The sequence below is a fragment of the Phascolarctos cinereus genome, unplaced genomic scaffold, assembly GCF_003287225.1.
Source record: "Phascolarctos cinereus isolate Bilbo 61053 unplaced genomic scaffold, phaCin_HiC Scaffold_9;HRSCAF=440, whole genome shotgun sequence".
In the NCBI taxonomy this organism is placed as follows: domain Eukaryota; kingdom Metazoa; phylum Chordata; class Mammalia; order Diprotodontia; family Phascolarctidae; genus Phascolarctos; species Phascolarctos cinereus.
The window spans coordinates 245,857,633-245,876,055 of record NW_027556402.1 but is presented as its reverse complement, the minus strand read 5'-3'; the positions used below and the strand labels follow the sequence as shown (position 1 = coordinate 245,876,055).

The 18,423-nt window shown below is 38.1% G+C and overlaps 1 pseudogene; it reads right to left on the bottom strand.

Moving 5' to 3' along the window:
* Positions 1 to 8,961: 8,961 nt before the first annotated feature.
* On the bottom strand, positions 8,962 to 9,903 carry LOC110223978 (olfactory receptor 4S1-like; annotated as a pseudogene).
* Between the last annotated feature and the right edge of the window lie 8,520 nt (positions 9,904 to 18,423).

Here is an 18,423-nt window from a genome sequence, read left to right as displayed (position 1 = left end):
GATCCCTACAATGCAATGCAGGGCATGAAACCTGTAGCCTTGAGGGCTAGATGTGGCCTTCTAGGTCCTCAAGTGTGCCTCTTTGACTGAATTCAAACTTAACAGAACAATTCAGTCAAAGGGCCACACTTGAGGACCTAGAGGGTCACATGTACCCTCAAGGCCGCAGGTTCCCAACCCCTGAATAATGTACATCATGATATCATAGATGTAAAGCTTTAGGCATCATCTTATTCAACATCACTTGATATTACTTCCTGAGCCTCCATTACCCATGTTATAAATTGAGGTAATAGATATAAGAATAGCATCTACTTAAGCCATTTATTATAAGAATCAAATATAGCATATATCTGTATGTATATAAACATACACACATATGCTACAATACACACATTATATATAATGTATATATATGTATACTTTTATACATATCCAAAAGTCTGTCCAAATAATTGCGTTAATATCATCCATTAACATTTCATACATGAAAAAAAGGTACAGAAACATTAAATGAGTTGCCCAAGTTCACAAAGGATTTGACTCTAGGTTCTCTGACTCAGTGTTTCGCACTTCTGAAGCACAAGTATACCTAATTCATTTTTTTTCTAAATCTTTTTTCCTTTTTTGTAAATGTCTCTTTTACAAATCCTATTACTGGTGTCCCCACTTTTGTCAGCTATGCAGAAGTGAACCCTGGGAACATGAATAAAATAAAAGATTACAGTGGTATTATCCTTTAAGTTTTGCAAAGTACTTTCCATCCGTTTTCTTACTTTGGCTTCATAAATCTGGAGCATATAAATTCAAATGTATTTAGGAGAAAGCAGGGACTGTTCCCAAGCTAGGGCCTCTGTCTTTATTTCTCAGGGTCTAGATTGCATTGGGCAGGAACTACAGGTATCATCATCACCATCATCATCATCACCATCACCACCACCACCACTGTTTTGCAAAATGAGACACAAGAAAAAAGCAAATAACTTGTCTTTGCTCATGCAAGTGTAAGAATCAGGGCTCTTCTTATTGAAAGCTCACCTTTCTTTCCATTACATGCCACCAATTCTAATCTCCTAGCTTCGAATTTCCTATTCTAGACACTATGCTAGTCCAAACTAAAAGTTCTAAAGTTCTCTGACTTTTCATTAAAGCTGTTTCCTCTGAACCTAATTCACTTATCCACATCTTAGTGGCATGCCCGTGGGAGGCAGCTGATAAATGCTTGTTTGATTGGAGAGCTCAGCACCATCTTCATTCTGTCATTTGGCCTCTGCTATACCATATTACCTCAGCTGAGAATACAGGGACCTGCAGAGGAGGACTGGCTTGCCTCAGTACACACAGGAGGAAAAACAAAAATGATACCTCACATTATTCTAGTGCTTTAATTTTCAGAAAAGCTATTTGCTCACCTGTGAGCTGGGGAGTAGTAGAGTCCAACCACAGCCTTGTGAGTTTAGTAGTGAGAATATTATCCACATTTCACAGATGAAGAAATTGAGACTTTGAGAGGTGAGGTTATTTGAACTGGTATACAATAGGTAGCAAGTCCTGGTGGGAAAACGGGTCTTATGATGCCAAACCCAGTGTTCTTTCCACTATCCCACAATTAATTAAATATGACCCCTTTTTGGTTTGGGTCTAAAAGGGAACAGACTAATAGGGCTAAGACAAGACTAGAGAGTCTAAAATAGGGGACCCAGATAATTGCACTGACCACCTCTGCCACAAGAGACAGATAAATAAAGTGTTTCTATTTGGTTCTAATCCCAGACAATCCATGGAAAGATTAAGGATACTTGAGAGGTGGGAAAAGGCAAGGAGCAAGGAGAAAAACTGGCCTAGTTGAGATTATACAGGGAAACTTTTTTTTTTAATTTCCCATTCTCTTTATTTTAGCCCTGGTCACACAGATATTAGGAATTTAGAGCAAGGAACTGAACATAACATTTAATGTGACCCTTCATTTTACAGTTGAGGAAACTGACTCCCAAAGAGTAGTATTGACTTGTCCAGGGTCATTCAGGGTGGAATTATCAGAACGGGGACCTGAGCCCATCTCTCAAGGCTCCAATAAGCATCTGCACAGCAGAGGGTGAGGAAATAAAAGGAGATTTTAAGGTCATCTAGTCCAATGCCTGCCCTTTTATCCTCACTGGTGCCCAAGCCAGGTCAGTGGCAGCAGCAGAACAAGAGACAACACCCTCTATAAAAGTTCTTCAAGTCTTATTGCCTCCTCTTCCTCCCATCCCCCCCACCAAAAAAAAAAACCTTACAATTCTCCCCTTTCTCTAACTCCCCCATTTCCCCACAAATCTCATATTCTAATCCACCATAATGTATCACACTGTTCAGGGGGTCAGAGCAACTGAAATATTTACCACCCTCTGTGTGTGTGTGTGTGTGTGTGTATGTGTGTGTGTGTGAGAAAGAGACAGAGAGAGAGAAATAGGCACCATCAGACAGAGACAGAGACACAGAGAAAGAGAGAGATATAGAGGAAAGAAGGAAGGAAGACAGGAAAACAGGAAGAAAGGAAGAGAGGAAGGAAGGAAGGAAGGAAGGAAGGAAAGAAAGAAAAAGAAAGAAAGAAAGAAAGAAAGAAAGAAAGAAAGAAAGAAAGAAAGAAAGAAAGAAAGAAAGAAAGAAGACTGAAAAGTGAAAGCAATTCACAAAATGAAAGTTTTTTGTGCATTTGTAGTGGGCTCCATTTTCCTGAAACCCTCTCAAAAGGAAAAAAAAAATACATAGCTGGCCCAATAAAAGAGGGAAACATATCAGTCTGGTAATTAATATCTCCAGTTCAAATGACTTAAAAATTCCTCAGCTTTAAAAGCCCCAACCCACCCACCCTCTCCGCGGATGACGTGAATTTTCCGGGGTTTTATTTGTTTACAGGTTACTGTTAAGACTGAATTGCACCAAATCCAGGTCCCCCTACCAGGCACCAACCCCCTGCTCAAATCTATGGACACCTTTTCAGCACAATGTTTTTAAAGCCATTATATAAAGTACATATGGGGTTACTAAAGAAACCCATTTTCCTGGAATTCAGTCATCAGAAGATTTTTAAAACAAGATGCTCATAAGATTCCCCAATCAACCAGTCTTTTTTTTTCGTTTAAAACTCTGAAGGTCATAAAAACTTGGATTAAAAAAAAAAGTTAGTGTAAAAAGAAATTGGGACTAGTTAGCATTGGTGGCAATGATGGGGAAGGCTGGAAGTTTGTTACTGGAAGTTTAGTATGAGTCAGTAATGAGAGCTGGCATTCCAACAAGGCAATACAATCTTAGGCCGTCTTTCTTTTTTTTTTTTTTTTTTCGGTGAGGCAATTGGGGTTAAGTGACTTGCCCAGGGTCACACAGCTAGTGAGTATCATGTATCTTAGGTCCGATTTGAATTCAGGTCCTCCTGACTCCAGGGCTGGGACTCTATCCACTGCACCACCTAGCTGCCCCTAATCTTAGGCTTGTCTTGAGAGAAATAGTGCCCAGATTTAACTACTCTTGCTTTACTCTTTCCTGGGAAGACCTCAGGAGTCTTTTGAGGCCTGAAATTTTAGGAAGGACGATGTTAAACTGGAGGGGATCCAGAGGTTGGCAACCAGGTTGGTGAAAGTCCTCAACACCCTGACACATGAGGATTAGCTGAAGGAAACGGAGCTGCTCAATCTGGAATACAGATTATTTAAAGGAAGTGTGTGGGGGGGGGGGTCCACCAGAACTGTGTACAAGCATTAGAAAGACAGAAACAGGAGTTTACTTACCTTAGGGAGGTAGTTTTGCTCAGAGTATCCCAGAGCTTAACAGGATCTCAGCGGTCATCTTATCCAAACTGGAATGACATAAGGATCCTTTCTTGAGACAGCCTTATAATCAGGAAGACTTGAATTCAAATCAAAACTCATACACTTACTATGGGGCTATTTACTTAACCTCTGCCCAGTTTCTTCCACTCTAAATTTGAGATAAAAACTAGTATCTACTCCAAAGGGTAGTTGTGAAGATCTAATGCAATGATATTTGTAGAGAACCTAGCACAGTGCCCGGCATGCAGTAGGCACTTAATAAATGCTTGTGTCCTTCCCTCCTTCTGCAACATCTCCAGCAAGTCATTATCTGGTCTAGTAAGGTTTAGAGAGTCAAAGTTACTTGCTAATTAACTAATTAATATCAAAGTTGAGGTTTGGACACAGGTCTCATGACTCCAAGTTCAAGGGTCTCTCCAGGATACTTGGAAGCTCAAAACATCTACTCTGCAGGAGGCTTCAGAGGTCACTGAATTCAATATGTTCACTTTATAAGTGAGTAAACTGGCCCAGAGAATGGAAGTGTCATACCCCACACACACACACTCACACAAGTCATACAGTTAATGGATAATACAACCAAACCTCCTGATTCTCAGTACGGTGTGCTGCCTCTACATCACTTAAAACAACCAAAAAATAAAATAAAAAATAAAAAGGTCAAAGGGAGGGAGAAAGACAGAGGCAGAAAGAAAGACAGACATATCTCAATAACTCAATATCTGAAATAATAGAAAGTAAACATTTTGTATTATTTGTTTGAATAGGGGGAAAAGCTTCAATTTCTACTGATTAAACCTTTCAAGATTGGAACTGAAGATTACTGAACTGAACGGAACCGAAAGATTCATTTAAAGTACCTACTGCTGAGAACAGTGCGCTCTCCTAATTAATCTGCTTCACGTCATCACTCCTCTGCCCATTTCCAGGTGCTGGCAGTGGTGATTTCAAGGATACTCGATTCAAAGGTTCCGGAAGATTCTCTGCTGCGTTGGATGCAGAGAGCTTGTCATTTTCCATCTCTGAGACTAGATAAAGGGCAAGGGTTTGCTGTAGCACCGGAAGAACCACCTTCCCTCTGACCACTCCTCCCGCCATCAATGCAACTCCCTCCTCCCCGAATTTTCCTCATGATAATGTCAAATTGTCTCTCCCAGGACCCAGCCTAGCCACACTTGCTCTAAAGCTCTCATGGGTACTACTAACCTCCCCAGTCAAAAAGGTTCGCCAAAGAAATAGCCCAGATCATCTTATTTGACAATGTGCCCTGGCAGATTTCCAATATTCCATTTTAAGCCAAGTTTAAAACAACAACAACACTTCTATTAAACTTTAAAGTAAAATCATCAGAATGGTTGCAATATTACATAGCACTACCATGTTGAGTATTAAATTTAAAAAATATTTATTTTTGTTTTTAACCTTTCAAAATGGAGTTCCAAATTCCCTTCCTCTTGCCCCTCCACCACCCACTGAGAAAACAAGCAACCTATGAATTTTACATATGAAATTATGCAAAACATTTTCATATTAGCCCCATGATACCAGAAAAATAAAACTAGAAAATTATATATGTATTTGCACTCAGAGTTTATCAGTTCTTTTCTAGAGATGGGGAGCATTATTTTTTTTTAACCATGAGTCTTTTGAAATTTTCTTATATCATTATATCAATCAGAGTAGCTAAGTCTTTCAAGGTTGATCATCATTACAAAATTGCTGTTAATTGTCCAGTTCACTTAACTTTGCATCTGTTCATAGAGGTCTTTCTATGTTTTTTTTTTTTCTGAAACCATCCCCCTTTGTCATTTCATAGCACAATAATACTGCATCATAATCACATGCCAGAAGCTATTTGTCCATTTTCCAATTGAGGGCTATCCCCTTAATTTATGAGTCATTGTTACCATCAAAAGTTGCTATAAATGTTTTTGTGTCCTTTTACTTTGATCGCTTTGGGTTACAGACCATGTAGTTTGCATTGCTGCGTAAACGATATGGACAGCTTTGTAGCCATTTGTAGCCAAATCTCTATAATGGTTAAACCAGTTCATAACTACACTAATCAATAGTGCATCTTTTTCATTCATCCATTCCAGCATTTGTCATTTCTGATAGTGTGGAGTACTTAAGAATTGTTTTAATTTCCATTTCAACAATCAATAGTAATTTAGAGCGTTTTTCATATGGTTATAGTTATGATGTATTATTCTGCAAACTTCCTGTTCATATCCTCCAGCAATTTATCAATTAAGGGATGGCTCTTATTCCCCACTGGCAGATGAAATAGGAATCCTACATGGGAGTCTTGGATTTTGGAGTCTTAGGGAGTCCCTGCCCACGAGATTGGAAGCCACATTGAATAGTTCTGAGAATGCGGAGACAGGAAAGCTGGACTCAGGTATTAGCTCTGACACTGGGTGCTTCACCAATGAACTTCAGCAAGCCTCTGTTTCTTCAGGTGCAGTGATCACCTTGTCTATCTGACATTGTTAAGAGGAAAGCGCTAGTAGACCTTAACCTATTATAGAAATAGGGGCTATTTTAAAGGACACAACACAGAATAAGGGAAGGAACACGAGGCTCAGCATCAGGAGTTAGAGATTCAAATTCCACCTCTACCACTTATTAGCTGGCTGACATTGGGCAAGTGACACAGCCTCTCAGAACATCATTTATTCAGCTGTTGAATGGGACTAATGTCAGATATTCTCCTTCCTTTTATGGGGTTTTTGTGAAGACCAAATGGCCTAATGTCTGTTAAATGTTTTGCAAGTTGTAAATGATTGTTTAAATGTTAACCATTCCGTTGTTCAGTCGTTTTTCAGTTGTGTCTGACTCTTAGTGACCCAATTTGGAGTTTTCTTAGCAAACTAGAGTAGTTTGCAACTTCCTTCTCCAGCTCATTTTACAAATGAGGAAAGTGAGGACAACAGGGCTGAGTGACTTGCCCATGGTCACAAGGCTAGTGTCTGAGGCCAGATTTGAGCTCTGGAGGATGTCTTCCTGACTCTAGACCTGGCACTCAATCCACTGGATTACTCTTCATTCCCACCTCCACATATTCCCAGTGTTTTCATGCTGCTCATATGATGCTCTTGTTGGAGGCCAACAACTCAGTTACACTCATTCACATAGTGTTAGTGATTTGAAGTATGTGTTGTGTGTGTGTGTGCGCATGTGCACGCACGCGTGTGCACATGTACTGTGGGCAGCTTTGTATTTTCACAGCACAGTGGATAGAATCATGTTAAACACACTAGCCAACAAGCATTTATTACTCAATTATTTACTGTGGGCTAGAAGATGCTGTATTAAACTCTGGGGGTATAAAGAAAGTTTTTTTTTTTTAATGAGCCTTGTTCTCAAGGACCTTCCACTGTAATGGGGGAGAAAACATGCAAATCCTATGTACAAACAAGATAAATGGAAGGATGCCTCAGAGGCAAAGGGGAGAGATTGGAAAGTTATGCTGCAAAAAAGTGGGAAATGGAGCATTTTGGGAGAGGAACAGAAAATAGATGAATAGAGCTACATCATAGCATACACAAAGGAAGAAAAGCTGGAGAAGAATGGAAGGCCAGTTGAGGATTTCAGGCACTGACAGAGATGGCAGAGTAGGATGAGGGGCAGGGAATGAGATACTTCTTTCAAATTATCCAATATGGGTACATTAGGGGCAAGTCTGATGCCAGCATGCAGTGGGTTCAGGTTTGATGTTGGGGCAAATTTAGATCCATATTAATCATTGAGCAATTAACAAAAGGAAGTTTGCTTAGTGTTAATTCAGCAGGGATATTCAACTAGGATATAATAGACAGATATTGGATAGATGCACCCCACCACCTGGATTCTCCTCACAGAAACTCTTCTGGACAAACTGAGCTGGATGTGGTGATTGCAGTGATTTCAAGACATCTTCCACATTGCAGGGCATGGAACCCACCTAGGGTTCTTTGTTTGTTTGTTTGTTTGTTTTTTAGGAAGCTGCCTCAAGGGAGATGAACAATTTGAGCTTTGCCCTGCCCACTTTCTGTCTTCTCCCAATCAAGTCCTACTGGTGCAGCCTTTCAGGGAAAATCTGACCTTACCCAAGTTTGGGGATTGGGGGAGAAGGTTAACCCTGGGAGATAGAGGTTATTGTTTTGTTTGTTTGTTTTTCCCTCAGTTTCTTCATTCATAACATGGGGGTAACAATATCTTACTACTTTATTGACTGGTAATGAGGAAAATATTTTATAAAGTGCATGCTTTGTATCCATGTCAACTTACAAAAAATAATTGTTATTCAGTCATATATGACTCTTCGTGACCCCATTTTGTTAGTTGTTTGTTTTGTTTTATTTTGACAGAGATACTGAAGTGGCTTCTTTTTCAGATCGTTTTACAGATGAGAAATCTGAGGCAAAGAGGATTAAATGACTTACTTAGAGTCCCACAGCTAATAAGTATCTGAGGCCAGATTTGAACTTAGGCAGATGAGTCTTCCGGACTCCATGCCTAACAGTCTTTCCCCTAGATCACCTAGATACCTGCATAGAAAAGAATATTTATTGACAAATAAAAATGTATTCAATTAGTGGTATTAATAATAAATAGTTGTGTTTAAAATGTTGCACAGTATCTACAAACCTCATAATGCAGAATGTACTGTATTCATAAAACTATCAACAAGGAAAGTTATTAAATGAACTCTCCAACCAAGACTAATGGCTGTGTTTCAAAAATATGATCCCTCCTCCAATTTAAACTACAAATGCACTAACATATTAAGTTAGGTCATGATTTGATTACAGACCAACAGGTATCAGTCATAAAAAAAATTGTATTTCTCTTTCCCAAGAACACTTAAATTTCAGAGGTATTGATTATCACCAGAGAACACACCGTTTTCTTTATTTATTTTTAATGCCTATGTTAAGAAAACTAATATAGACTCAAAAGGAATTTTCATTCATGGATTTGCTAATTGTTCTTCTCTGCTAATTATTCTTTGCTGCTGTGGACATTATCAAGCATCAGTTTTAAGAAGCTATGGGTTATTTGAAGTCAGGGAACACGTCTCGCATATTTTTTTGTGACACTTTCAAAGTTGCAGAGTCCTTGGATATAATCAGTACTTAATAAATGTGTGGTGACTATCACCTCTGTGTTACATTGTCCTGATTACTTTTAAAGTCATTTTTTGCCTCCGGAGCTTCCTCATAGCTTTTTTGACCTCAGCATTCCTAAGGGTATATATGAGGGGTTTAGCATTAGGGGCATGACAGTATTAAACAAAGTGACCAGTTTATCTGCTTTAAGGGTGGTGGTTGGGCGAATGTACATATAGATGCAGGGGACAAAGAACAGCAATACAGCCACAACATGAGAGCCACAGGTTGAGAGAGCCTTGCGTCAGCCCTCAGATGACTGAGTGAGTCCTCAAAGTAAACAAGATAACAGAGTAGGAGATGGCCAGGCAGGAGAACGCAATCTCTGAGATCATGCCACTGTTGGCTATCACCATGAGCCCTACCGCCTAAGTGTCAGAGCAGGCAAGCTACAACAATGAGTGGACATCACAGAAATAACGGTTCGATCACATTGGGCCCACAGAAAGGCAGCTGGATGGTAAGGAGAGTCTGAATGATGGAATGCAGAAATGCTCCAACCCAGAGTACCAACACCAACGTCCGGCATTTGCTGCAGCTCATGATGACTGGATAGTGCAAAGGGCGACAGATGGCCACATAACGGTCGTAGACCATGACAGTGAGCAGGAAGATCTCTGTGCAGCCAAAGAAATGCACAGCAAAGAGCTGAGTCATGCAGCCATGGAAGGAGATGGTTTTCCTCTCTATGAACAAGTCAGTCATTATCTTCGGGGTGGTGGTGGAGGAGTAACAGACATCTACAAAGACAGACAGCTGAGAAAGAAGTACACGGGGGAGGTGAGGTAGCCACTGAGATTTACAGTGACCAAAATGAGCAGGTTCCCCACTATAGTCAGGATGTAAAGCATTAAGAAGAAACCAAAGGCCACTCGCTGCATTTTCCAACCTTGCAGGATTCCCAAGAAAACAAATTCTGTCACATTACTTGGATCTTCCATATATAGTCTGCTTTGTGACTAAATATTGATGTCAACAAACATATACCTGCAAGAAAACTTCCAAAAAAGAAAAGAAACCCTCACTGAAGAGAGTGAAGAGTAACCAGCATGTAATATAATCCAGTGAGCATTTAGTAAGTGTTTGCCACATGCAAAAGATGCTCTCTGAGTTGGAGAAATAATAGAAGATGAAAAAAAGTCTGTTCTCAAGGAGTTTACATTCTGGAATGTCATTTTAACTCTCTTGGGCCTAGTTTCATTGCATGTAATTCATGTATTAGTCATGTGAAGGTGACTCCCTATGCCTGGGAGGCCCTCCAGCTCCACCTCTTCAAACCCTTAGTTATCTCTAAGGCTTCACTCATGAGCCAATTCATATGGGAAGACCTCCCAGAACCCCTCAGTTTGGCACAGTTCTCTCATCTTCAAATTACTTGATATTATTTGTTTCAATGTATCTCCAAGTAGAATGTGAGCGCCTGAAAGAGGTGATATGGAAGACAGAATAGAATGGCAGACCTGAGTTCAAATCTTGTCTCACACACTTACTAGCTGTGTCATTCTGGGAAAGTCACTTACCTCTGTATTCCTGTTTTGCCTTGTAGAAAATGACAATAAAAATAGAATCTGTCTCTCAAGAATAATGTGGGGATTGAATTAAATATTTATAAGATGCTTTGCAGACCTTAAATTGTTATAATCATAATCATCCTAATAGACAATTAGGTGGCACAGTGGATAGAATGCTGGGCCTGGAGTCAGGAAGACCTGAGTTCAAATCTGGCCTCAGACACCAGCTGTGTGACCCTAGGCAAGTTACTTAACCCTGTTTGCCTCAATTTCCTCATCTGTAAAACAAGCTGAACATGGAAATGGCTAACCGCTCCACTATCTTTCCCAACAAACACTCAAAATGAGGTCGTGAAGAGTCAGACACAACTGAAATGACTGAATTATAATAATGATAATAATAACAACAACAACTATAAAAATAATAAAATGATGGTGGTAGTGTAAATAAGTTATTTAATATTGTCTTTGTTGCTATAGTATGTGGTATTGTTCCTGGCATGCAAAAGGTATTTAATCATTGCTTGATCAATTTAATTTAATTAACTCTTATCCAAAATCACACCAATATAAGATTTAGCTGTACAATATAACTAAAAATGAGTTAATTAGGTTTTGCTTAAAGACTTAAAGGAAGGAGAAAACTAGTAACTCCTATTTATTTACTGAAACAAAACAAAACAAAATAACGCCCTTAAGAATCTCTTGGCCATTTTCCTATCAGGGTAGGGGAGCAGGGCAGGGGCAGGTGGTGGCACCTTCTCTTCTCACTGTACAGGATCTATGAAGAGAAAATCTCTACTTCTTCAGGAGCTGAAAATAGGTAGAATCAACTTTTCTGATAACATCTGAAGCCACTGGAAACAACTCAGCTATATTCATTCTAAAATCCCTCTTCATCCTTAGAAGATTTGTTTTAGATGTTTACGTGGGTTTTTTTTTCAAATTCATAGGTGCAAAACATATGTTTCATTTGTAAATATGTATGTTACAGTCCACATGGAAAAACTTGCATGTCTATGTGCAAAAGGATGGTCTGCACACATTTAGCATAACACATATGAATATGTTTAGCACATTTATTTAATTGATGTGTACTATTTAATGAGAAGCAATAGATGCTTGTCTTTAAATGCATATTCAAAATTCTCCTTTCTGCAGAACTCTTTCTTTACCCGACAGGCACATTCAACCTAGGTAAGTCGCTTAAACTTTCTGATCCTCAGTTTCTTCATCTGAAAAATGATAGTTGTATCACATAGTTTTTTGAGTCCTGTCCTGCTCTACATTTCATGACTCTTAATATAATCAAATCTACATCCTTCAAAAAGGTAGGGATGGGGTTGTAGAAATCTTCAACCAGATCTTATGGTTGTTCAAACTTTCATCCTTTTTCTTCCCTTCTTTTCTCTGTCAAATTTCCAAAAGTTGATTTTCCCCATCACTTTCCTGAAACAACTGCCTTCATGGTCACTGATGACCGAATTCGATCTCTAAATCCAGTGAATGTTTGGTCATCATCTTGTTGAGCTCTCAACCACTCTGGAAGGACCCTATTCTCTATTCTCTTATCTGTTAGCAGGAATATCATTGAATTCTCACCATTCTCTATTTACTTCTCTTATTGCTCATGCCCTGTCTCCATTGCTATCCTCCTTCTCTTAATACTAATTCCTTCTCTCTGAGATGACCTCCAATTTATGTTGTAGATATCTTCTTTGTACATAGCTATCTGTATATTGTCTCTCCTATTAGATTGCAAACTCTTTAACGGTAGGAAATTTTTTTTTTTTACTTTCCTTGTATCTCCAGTTCTCAGCATAGTGCCTAGCATATAGTAGGCATTTAACAAATACTTGTTGACTTCATTTTCCTTTTTTTTCCTTTTTATATAGTATTTCAATATACCTATCCAACTATCATCTAGTTATATAATCTTTTCTATATTTTTGTTCTGATTACAGAAAAATGGAATCTTAGTACTGGAAGGACTCTTATTGATCATCTTATGAAAAATCCCATTTTAGATGAAGAAACTGAGGATCAAAGTGGGGAAGTCACTCTCCAAATATCACATGATAAATCCATGGTTTTTTGTGGTTTATAAATCATGTTTTCCAATTCCCAGTATAGACATTCCATTAGACACATTGCCATGAGACTGACCCGGATTCTGAGAGATAGACGTACTTATGCTGTGACTTGTGTTAGCCCTACTTTTGTAACTCAGCCACACTGGGGCCTTTCTTCATTAGGTCTCTCTCTCTTTCTTCTTTTTTTCTCCTTTATTGATATATTCTACCCCCATAGTTTCAACTATCATCTCTATTTAGAAAGCTACCAAATTTGCCTTCACACACACACACACCACACACACACACACACACACACACACACACACACACACACACACACACACCAACCTTTGAAACCTTTTCATGCCTCAAGTTACAAATTTCTAACTACCTACTAGGTCTATATCCCTCTAGCATCTCAAATTCACTAAAGAACTGATCAGGTTTCTTTCATGGAATCATCTATTGTGGCAATGAAAGAAATTAAAACTTTTAACAGATACTGGAGAAGCAGAAGGGGTAGGGATAAACTTTACAAAGAGATGATATGTTATAATGAAAATAAATCTGTAAGTAGAGTCTAAAATATCTCAGAACGAAGCTTACTTCTACAACTTACCAGATGTGAGACCTCGGAAAATTCATTCAACCTCATTATGTCTCAGTTTTCTCATTATTGAACTATAAGAATCAAACTAGATAATTTTTAAATTCCCTTAGGTCTTGGTATCTGACCCTATTATGATCACGTTCCTAGGAAGGCAACATGATGTAGTGGAAAGAACGTTGGATTTGATTTTGAAGAGACCTTAGGTTGAACCCAAACTCTGATACCTACTAGCATATATTACTTTGGGCAAGTCATTTAGAACTTTTAACTTTTACTTTCTTCATCTATAAAATAGGTATAATGTTACTTTTGGTACATAATTCAAAGAGATGTTGTGAGGATCACAAGAAATAACACATGTAAAATGTTTTGTGTATCTTAAGGCACTGCAGGTATGTCTAATATTGATACATCTATTCACATTGGCATAATAGTGTTTCCGAGTCATTGACTTCTAGCCTTGACAATCAGTCTATTCTACATTATCTCAAGGGATGTTTCAAAATTCTCAATAATAAATTGATCTTGATTAACCTTAATTTGTTAAACGAACTCTTTGTAGAGCAGATCTGGTAGGGAGCACTTAGCAAATAATACTATATTGTACTGTCACCCCAAGTACATTTAATCTCAGTTGTCACTCAAACTATATGGATGGTGGTTAGTAGATCAGCCACTAAATAGGCTTTAATATTGGATATTGGAAATATAAACAGTCAAGATCAGAATTTCACAGATTTGAGTTTAGTGCTCTTTTAGACGAAACTATAACTGGATCATGAATACCAAAATGTTAAAGTTGGAGGGGAACTAAGACATCATCTAGCTCAGCCTGTGCCAGCAAAAGGATCTTTTCTACTGAGTAAATGGTCATCCAGCCTTTGCTTAATGACCTTAAGTGAGGGAGAAGCCACAGCCTCCCCTTTACAGTGGTCCTGGGATGACCTATACTTCCAGAAATCTACTTGTAGATTTCATTGATCTATGGCTAGCAATCTTTTGGGTCATCAACCAGAACAAGTACTGTGTGGTATAACTGTTTTAAATCCAGTACACGGACATCATATAAACATGGATACAATGTGTGGGGTTTTTTTTGTTTCTTGACCAAAAGCTATTTATTTTATTCTTTACTTAAACACTAAAAACAAGAACATTTCTATATTCATGGCAAAACACATAAAGAGGAATCTATATGAAACTATTGGTGTCTTTTTCATACATCTTTCTTTAAAAAGTATATAATAAAGTCTTCATATTATTTTCAAAACTCTCCTGCTTGGAGAACATTACTACTACTACTACTACTACTACTACTACTACTGCTGCTGCTGCTGCTGCTGCTGCTACAACTACTACTACTACTACACCTTTTAACAAAGAGAAAGAAAATCAGTAATTTTAGAGAAACTACAGAATGACAAATTGCTACTTATCTTAAACTTTCTACAAGAATGAAAATAATATACAACCAAAATAAATCTACTGGGTTGAGGAAAGAGGGGAGGGATCAACCACAAAGTAAAACTTACTTGTTTTGCGTTAGACCACTTGTTCATGAGCTGTGTAACTTGTCTTGCTCCTTTGAGAGTGTCTTTCAAAAAAGGGGGGGCAGGGCTCAAAACCTGGAAAATATATATATATATATATATATATATATATATATATATTAATATTAGGATTTGTGTAAATTAATCTCCAGACCCACCCACAGGCACCATGAGAGAGGCATTAGCAGATACATTTTATAAATGGGGTCCTGACTTAGGCATCTCAAAACACACCATTGTAATTGTTGACCCCTCCACCCCCACCAAACACACATCTTCATAAACTGTGCCCTTTGAAATTGTGTAGTGTCTACTAATTAGCATTCCTTCGTCAAAGCTGATGTCATTCTGCATTGTACTCAAGAAAGTTGATAGACATAGCTTTGTTCCCACCATCTCCTTAAAATGGATGAAAATCTACTTTCAGCCATATATGGAGGAAACAAAACCCCAATCATTTCAGCTAAATGTTTCAGCTTTTACCAGCAACTGATCTACCTGGGGCTTCTCCTTGGTTATACACTATCCTCTGGTGTCAGTGAAGAAGAAAAAAACAAAGAAAAAGGAAAGTCCCCAAGTGAGTGGAGCCTCCATAATGATAACTTTCTCATCTTGAATTTCTAAATATATCTTACTTTGGTGACAAAGAAGATCAAAACATGGAACCAGAAGAAGACAACAAAGTCAAAGCTCCTACATCCAAAGCCTCCAAGAAAAATATGAATCAGTCCCAGGCCTTGGAAAAGCTCAAAAGGGATTTTGAGAAGCAAGTAAGAGAAGTAGAGGAAAAACTGGGAAGAGAAATGAGAGTGATGCAAGAAAAGCATGAAAAACAAGTCAACAGCTTGCCAAAAGAGACCCAAAAAAATACTGAAGAAAATAACCTTAAAAAATAGCCTAACCCAAATGGCAAAAGAGGTCCAAAAAGCCAATGAGGAGAAGAGTGCCCTAAAAAGAAAAATTGGCCAAATGGAAAATGAAGTCCAAAAGATTACTGAAGAAAATACTTCCTTAAAAATTAGGATACAGCAAATGGAAGCTAGAGACTTTATGAGAAATCAAGACATTGTAAAACAAATCCAAAAGAATGAAAAATTAGAAAGCAATGTGAAATATCTCATTGGAAAAACAACTGACCTGGAAAATAGATCCAGGAGAGAGAATTTAAAAATTATTGGACTATCTGAAAGCCATGATCAAAAAAAGAGCCTAGACATCATCTTTCAAGAAATTATCAAGGAAAACCGTCCTGATATTTTAGAACCAGAGGGCAAAATAGAAATTGAAAGAATCCACAGATCTCCTCCTGAAAGAGATCCCCAAAGGAAAACTCCTAGGAATATTCCAGAGTTCCCAGGTCAAGGAGAAAATATTACAAGCTGCCAGAAGGAAACAATTCAAGTACTGTGGAAACACAATCAGGATAACACAAGATTTAGCAGCTTCTACATTAAAGGACCACAGGGCATGGAATATAATATTCTGGAGGGCAAAGGAGATAGGATTACAACCAAGAATCACCTACCCAGCAAAACTGAGTATAATCCTTCAGGGGAAAAAATGGTCATTCAGTGAAATAGAGGACTTTCAAGCATTCCTGATGAAAAGACCAGAGCTGAATAGAAAATTTGACTTTCAAATACAGGACTCAAGTGGAACATGAAGAGGTAAACAGGAAAGAGAAATCATAAGAGACTTATTAAGATTGAACTGTTTACATTCCTGCATGGAAAGATGATATTTATAACTCATGAGACCTTTGTCAGTATTAGGGTAGTTGAAGGAAAAAAATTATATGTATGTATATATAGATAGATAGATAGAGGGCACAGGGTGAGTTGAAGATTAAGGGGTCATATCTGGAGAATAAAATTAAGGGATGAGAGAGGATGATACTCAGAGAAGAAGAAAGGGAGAGGTAGAATGGGGTAAATTATCTCACAAAAAAAAAAAAACAAAAGAAAAGTCTCTTACAGTGGAGCGGAAGCAGGGGAAGGTGAGAGGAAATGAGTGAATCTTATTCTCATAGGATTTGGCTTAAGGAGGGAATAACATACACATTCAATTGGGTATGGAAAGGTCTTACCCTACAGGAAAATAGGGGAGAAGGGGACAAGAGAGCAGGGGAATGACAGAGAGGAGGGCAGATTGGGGAAGGGTGTAACCAGAAAGAAATACTTCTGAGGAGGGACAGGGTCAAAAGAAAGAATAGAATAAATGGGAGGGCAGGATAGGATTAAGGGAAATAGAGTTAGTTTTTCACAACATGTCTACTATGGAAGTGTTTTGCATAACTGCACATGTATAACCTATATTGAGTTGTTTGCCTTTTCAATGAGGGTGGGTGGGGAGGGAGGAAGAGAGAAAATTTGAAACCTAAAGTTTTAAAAACATATGTTTTAAAAAAAATGTTTTCACACACTACTGGGAAATAAGAAATATAGGAGATGGGGTATAGAAGTCTATCCTGCCCTACAGGAAAATAGAAGGGGAAGGGGATAGAAGAGAGGACAGAGTAAGGGAAGGGATATTCAGAATGCATGCCATCTTGGGTGGGTGGAGGGGTGAGATGGAGTGAAAATTTGGAACTTAAAATCTTGTGGAAGTAAATGTTGAAAACTAAAAATAAATTAATTTATATCTAAAAAAAAGCAGGAAACATTTAGAAAGCACCTATAATGTGTGAGGCAATTAGATAAGTAAACAAAACTCTAAGTAGATGAATTGTTATTCTTATTACACAATTGGGGAAACCGAATGAGAGGAGGTTCAGTGACTAGTCCAGGGTCACACAGCTACTAAATGTTTGAAATTGGATTAGAATCCAAGTATTCTGACTCCAGATTCAGTACTCCACCCACTGCTTCACAAAATGCACTAGGAGAGGGGGGAAAAGAGAGAGAAAAGGAGAAAGCTAAAGAAAAATATTACAGAAAAGGAGGTTTATGCAGTTTGTAAATTATTGTTGATGTAGTTATTGTCATTTTATTAATATTAGCATTATTAATTACATCAAATAGTAATTACTTAAGAAATTAATTATCTTTCATAACAAATTAATGGTATTTAGTTTGAGCTCATGGCCAATTAACTAACTATGTAACGAATTAATATAATTACAACAAGAATAAGGAAATGTCAAACTATATAGGATTAATCTGTCATAAAAGTTATGCTCCCTACTTCTGTCAGATGAATTTTTGCACCCCCTTCATTCCCCTAAACACAGCTGGCCAATTATCTCACTCTACATTAGCCCTTTAAACACAGATGTTTGCTGCATATAAAATACATAGAATCATTACCTAAGAAATAATCACTGATCTTTTATTTATTATTATTTTGGGGAGTAACACAATTCCCCGTGCTACAGACCCTGAAGAGATGTCAGGGCAAATTCCCAAATTCTTGTGACTTGTCTTTAAAGTCCAGTGGAAAAGACTATGTTGGGATATTAAATCTGGCACAATGCTCACTCCCAGGAGCTCTCTGCACTTCTCTTTCATAACCTAGCCTAGAAGAATGAAGCCTCCCAAAGGTCTTATAATCAACATTTAAATAAATGTTTCACATACAAATTTTATACCAGCCCCTCCCCATTCGTACTCACCCCTCTACTACTTTGCTTGAAAGAATTCTTGGCAGGCCTGATTGCTTAGTATCAGCCTGTCTATCTTCAAAAGCCATGGGGGATTAAATGGGTACAGTGTCATTT